This window comes from Triticum urartu, chromosome 3 (genome assembly GCF_003073215.2).
Source record: "Triticum urartu cultivar G1812 chromosome 3, Tu2.1, whole genome shotgun sequence".
Taxonomy (NCBI): domain Eukaryota; kingdom Viridiplantae; phylum Streptophyta; class Magnoliopsida; order Poales; family Poaceae; genus Triticum; species Triticum urartu.
This window is the reverse complement of record NC_053024.1, coordinates 368099945-368106279: the sequence shown is the minus strand read 5'-3', so window position 1 is coordinate 368106279 and position 6335 is coordinate 368099945.

Sequence of the window (6335 nt, the reverse complement as noted above, 5' to 3'; positions counted from 1 at the left end):
AATCTTTGAAAAATCGTAGAAATTAAACCGTAACTTGGATGAAAATGTTTTCTACATGAAAGTTGCTCAGAAAAATCCAACGAATCCGAATGCGTGATCCTTTCACCAATCACATGCCCCTAGCATGCTAAACATGGAACCGTCCCCTCTCTTCCACATGTCCGGAATTCGTCTAACACCGGGAATTCATCCTCGGATGTTTATCCCCTCCGTTTGAACGTGTAGTACTATGTTAGGACAACCCTAGCTCTACCTATCTTCATGTAATGCTTAGTGATGCATCTATTTGCTCTGTATTTACTGTTTCTTCCCCCTAGACCACGAGACCGATGCCGCCCCTGTGATCGACTACGTCGATAACACTTCTTCTTTTTCAGCATAGCTTCCAGGCAAGCAACCCCCCTTAAGCATTCTGATATCCCCCATTTCTTACCCTCTCATGCTTGCATTACAACAGCTACTGCTTTCTGTATGATCCTACTCTGATGCATAGCCTGTTTTTGTTACCTGCTTTCATACCTTACCTGCTTATTCTAAACGCTTAGTATAGGTTGGTTAGAGACCCATAAGTGAACCCCAGATTGTCCTAGTTGTCCTGCTTTATGTTCAATGACTCGATCAACATGATCGATGTCCAGGCCCCGACACCGCACATCACGCCCCTAGTTGTTTGACTCTGCAGAGTTACTATCGAGTGCCGAGGGTGACACCTCATACATCACTCCTGATGAAATCTTTGTAGTGTAGCTATTTGGTCGTGGTCATCGAGGATGATTTCATCCTTAACCACTTCCGATACGAATTTGTCGTGCAACCCCTCAAGTGTGAACCTCAAGGGTGGTTCCTCTTATGTTCACCTTGATGATACATCGAGTGGAATCCACCGAGGGTGGTTCTTCAGGGTTTCCCTTGGTGTTAGACACACAGTTACTATGGTTACTATGACTTTACAACTGTTACTTGGAAAGGCGGGTCGACCCTGAGGGGTACGCGTGAGTGATGTGGAGACGGGTTGACCTAGAGGGTACCCGAGAGTTGAACATGGGGCGTGGACGGGCATTCTTAGCCCTTGTCGCAAGTACTCAAGACGGGGCGACGGGGTCACATCTTTCGTGATTCTTTGCTCGTGAACGCACTACCAACGCACTAACTATTTGGATATTTGATCTGAGTAGGCCTATGGCCTTTTCGCACTGACCACCACGCGGGAATAAGTATGGGCACTCTACATCGTATGTATCAGCTGAAAGCTCACTAACATCAGCAATGGAGTGGCGCGCGCCAGGTTGGACTGCGTAAGCACCTACCTTTTTAAGGAGGTTGCCAGGTCTTCTTACCGGCCACCCTCGCAACGTGCAGGATTGCAAAGGGCGATTGGCCCATGACCCCTTCGCATTTAGGATGTAGACCGGCGTGCTGGCCTCTCTGTTGAGCCTAGGTAGGACTACGGTGTGTTGATTGCCCGAGGCCGGTCATGACCTGATGGTGTGTCAGGCCGGAGTTAATCGAGCGTGGTGGGTAAGTTGGTGCACCCCTGCAGGGAAGAAAACATCTATCGATAGCCTGTCCTATGGTAACGGACGCTCAGAGTTGTATCCCGATCGATACAAGTAGAACTGGATACTTGAGGTGATAACTGGATAGTATGGCTCTGGGATTGCTTTCTCGCAGGGAGTCGAGAAAGTATCTCTGGCCGAGGTTGATAACACTATTACTATTACTACTACTACTACTACTACTACTACTACTACTACTACTACTTTACATTATGTTGATCTGTACTCTTCTATATGCTGCAAGATGCTTGAAGATGCTAGTCTTTGATAGGCTAGGTTTTCTCCTCCTCTTCTAGCATTCTGCAGTTTAGTCCACAGATACAACCCATTCGTTTGATACAGATGCATACTTAGTTTAGATCTGATGTAAGTCTTTCGAGTACTTTGGATGAGTACTCATGGTTGCTTTGCTACCTCTTTTTCACCCATACCCGATTGTTGCGACAAGGTGACGGATTCTAGGAGCCAGACGACACCACTGATGATTACTACTACCTCCGAGGGTGCCTACTACTACAGGACGGCTGCTGGCGACCTTGAGTAGTTAGGAGGCTCCCAGGCAGGAGGCCTTGCCTTTTCGATCGTTGTTGCTTTTGTGCTAGCCTTCTTAAGGGAAGCTTGTCTAACTTATGTATGTACTCAGATATTGTTGCTTCCGCTGACATTGTGTATTTGAGTTGATGTATTCGAGCTCTCGAGGCCCCTGTCTTGTAATATAAAGCTTGTATTATTTTAATTTGTGTCTAGAGTTGTGTTGTGATATCTTCCTGTGAGTCCTTGATCTTGATCGTACACATTTGCGTGTATGATTAGTGTACGATTGAATCGATGGCGTCACATGACGGTTGTCGATATTACAAAACATGATCATCTCATACAATAAAGTATATCACATCACGTCTTGACCATATCACATCACAACATGCCCTAGAAAAACAAGTTAGACATCCTCTACTTTGTTTTTGCAAGTTTTACATGGCTGCTTCGGACATCTAGCAAGAACCATTCGTAACTATGCAAAAACCACAACTGTGATTATCAAGTTTGCTATTTGAACCTTCTTCAAGGACCGGCCGTAGTCAAATTCGATTCAATTAAATTAGGAGAAACACACACCCGCCTGCCACCTTTTATGCATAATAGGTTGCATGTCAATCGGTGGAACCGGTCTCATGTGCGTGGACATGTAAGGTTAGTCCAGGCCGCTTCATCCCACAATACCGCTGAATCAAAATAAGACGTTGGTGGTAAGCAGTATGACTATCACCGCCCATAACTCTTTGTGTTCTACTCGTGCATATCATCTAGGCATAAACCTGGCTCGGATGCCACTGTTGGGAAACGTTGCATAGAAAACAAAAAATTTCTACGCACATGCAAGATCTATCCATGGAGATGCATAGCAACAAGAGGGGAGAGTGTGTCTACGTACCCTCGTAGACTGTAAGCAGAAGCGTTTAGAAACGCGGTTGATGTAGTCGAACTTCTTCGCGATCCAACCGATCGAGTACCTAACGTACGACACCTCCACATTCAGCAGACGTTCACCTCGATGACTTCCTTGCCTTCTTGATCCAGCAAGATGGCGTGGTAACGGTGGTGGTGATGCTATCTCCGCGGGCTTCGCCTAAGCACAAGGAAAATATGATCAATGGACAAAACTATGGAGGGGAGCGCCGCACACGACTAAGAGATTGTAATGGTTATTTGTGGCGCCCCCCTCCCACATATATATAGGTGGGAGGAGGGAGGAGCAGCCAAGGAGGCGCCCCACGTGGGGCCAAATCCCACTTGAGGTCCTTCCCCTTGCCCCCCTTGCCTTTCTAGGAGAGCGGGGAAAGGGGAGGGTGGCGCCTCCCCTTTCCTTTCTCCCATGTGGAGGAGAAGGCAGGAGGGGCTAGCCCTCCCCCTTTCCTTCCCTAGGGTCTGCGGCCAGGGGGGGTGCACCAGCCCCCTTGTGGGCTGGTGTGTCTTTCCCTTTGGCCCATTAGGCCCATAGACCTCCCGGGGATGTCCGGAACCCCTTCCGGTGCCCCACTGACTACCCGGTGCACTCCAAAACTCTTCCGGTGTCCGAATATCATTGTCCTATTTATCAATCTTTACCTACGGACCATTCCGGAGCTGCTCGTCATGTCCGTTATCTCATCCGGGACTCCGAACAACATTCGGTAACCAAATCCACATAACTCATATAACACTATATCGTCAACGAACGTTAAGTGTGCAGACCCTACGGGTTCGAGAACTATGTAGACATGACCGAGACACCTCTCCGGTCAATAAAAAATAGCGGAACCTGGATGCCCATATTGGCTCATACATATTCTACGAAAATATTTATCGGTCGAACCTTGTGACAACATATGTAATTCCCTTTGGCTACCGGTATGTTACTTGCCCGAGATTCGATCGTTGATATCTTCATACCTAGTTCAATCTCATTACCGGCAAGTCTCTTTACTTGTTCCATAATACATCATCCTGCAACTAACTCCGTAGTCACTTTGCTTGCAAGGCTTCTTATGATGCGTATTACCGAGAGGGCCTAGAGATACCTCTCCGATACTCGGAGTGACAAATCCTATTCTCAATCTATGCCAACTCAACAAACACCTTCGGAGATACCTGTAGAGCATCTTTATGATCGCCTAGTTACGTTGTGACATTTGATAGCACACAAGGTATTCCACTGGTATCCGGGAGTTGCATAATCTCATAGTCGAAGGAATATGTATTTGACATTAAGAAAGCAATAGCAATAAACTAAACGATCAATATGCTAAGCTAACGGATGGATCTTGTCCATCACATCATTCTCCTAATGATGTGATCCCGTGATCAAATGACAAAACATGTCTATGGTTAGGAAACCTTAACCATCTTTGATCAACAAGCTAGTATAGTAGAGGCTTACTAGGGACACATTATTTGTTTATGTATTCACACATGTATTTATGTTTCCGATCAATACTATTCTGGCATGAATATTAAACCTTTATCATGAATAAGGAAATATAAAATAACAACTTTATTATTGCCTCTACGGCATATTTCCTTCAATACCGTAGTTACACCCACAACCCCTGCTACCATACATACTCGACCAATTACTAGAACTTGCGCATGCCAATTAAATTATTAGATACTTTCATTTCTTGGGAATAATTCTAATGTTCATGAGAATATGATGCTGCCTAAAATAGATACATTTGTGTTGATTAATAATGAAGGGCCTAGAATAGACAATAGGGATGATCAAAGGGAACCAGAACAACGTTTCCAATGGAGTTTTCTGTATTTTGAAGCATCCATGATGACATAGAAGGACATGGGCGAAATATACAAGATGACATTTCATAAATTTCGTCCATAGCTTATTATAGGTGATGCGCCACCTTAGTTTTGGGCCAGGCCCATGTAATTTCAGAATAATACTTCATAGGCTAGTTTTAGAGTCCATGTTGTAGGGAAACGACTCAGGAGGTGTTTGGGTCCCACCTTGCCAAGGGTGGAAGAAATCCCCTCCCTTTTATCCTATAAATAAAGCCCTTAAGGCATCGTTTAGACTTGGGTTTTGTTCAGATTAGAGTTTACAATAGCTGCAACTCATGTCCTATGTTTGTCAATGACCAGCCCAAGACGTGACATAACCCAAATTGAGTAATAAAGCTTTCCTCTTATATTCCCAATTTCCAGATTGCAATATCAGTTTCTTGCTTGTTCTTTGTTTGCTTGCAGGAAATAGACCCTCATGGTCAGGTTGATCATGCTCCGACATGGTCAATAACCTCTTGGATTGGTTTAGCGATTGCTAAGGTGTGATGTCTTCACACGTTTGTAGTCGGATTGTCAAAGTCGACTTCCACAGAAAACAATAGCTATCTCATTGAAACATCAGGACACACTTGAATCTATCAAGTGGTATCAGATTTCCAGGTTGCCCAGTGAGATTTTCCAGTTTTTCATAGTTCAGATCGCATATGTTCTTCCTACCTACAGTCCACGAAAAAGCCACACACAAAATTAAATTTTGACCATTGTATCCAAACCAGTCTAAGACTTAGCATAATCTTTGTAGTGTTGCTTTGTTAAATTTGCAGTTGCATCATTCTTGTCGAGTTGTTGATCTTAGCATCTAGTTACCTTAGATTTTTTTTATTTCCATTCACAAGTTGTGCCGCCGCTGCCCCATCATCATCGTTGTTTCCATATACTACCATCGCACCATCTTCATCATTGCTGGCATCTACCACCACTGCAACTACGCCACCAATCCGACTCCATATATACCACCACATATCCGTCACGCCAATCCGAGTCCACCTCCATCACATATTCGCCACCTGTTCGGGTTCCACCGGCCAACATCTATCTGCCACGAGTCCGAGTTCAACCAGATTCATTTCCGCCACCAGTCCAAGTCCAGTATTCTCTTATCTATTATTGATTTCCATGTCAGGTCATACTCTATGTCGTGACCAAGTCAGACTCCCGAACTTTCATGCCACCCGTAGAAGAAAAATAGTTCCAGTTTAAAAAAACTAAGTCTAGAAAATTCTAGCTAGGCAGGCTTTTAGACCATTTGTAGACTTATTGGAAAAAAATAGTTGTAGAGCAAAAGAAAAGTGAAAAATAAAAAAGAGATTTGGATTCTGCTTCGCCCTTGTTATGTGTCGCATTGTGATGTTGTTAGTGTTGTAGGCTCGTGTCTCTAGTACGGTCTAGCCTAGGACCAGCACAGTGCCGTCGTTGTGTGTTTATTCAACTTTGCATCTT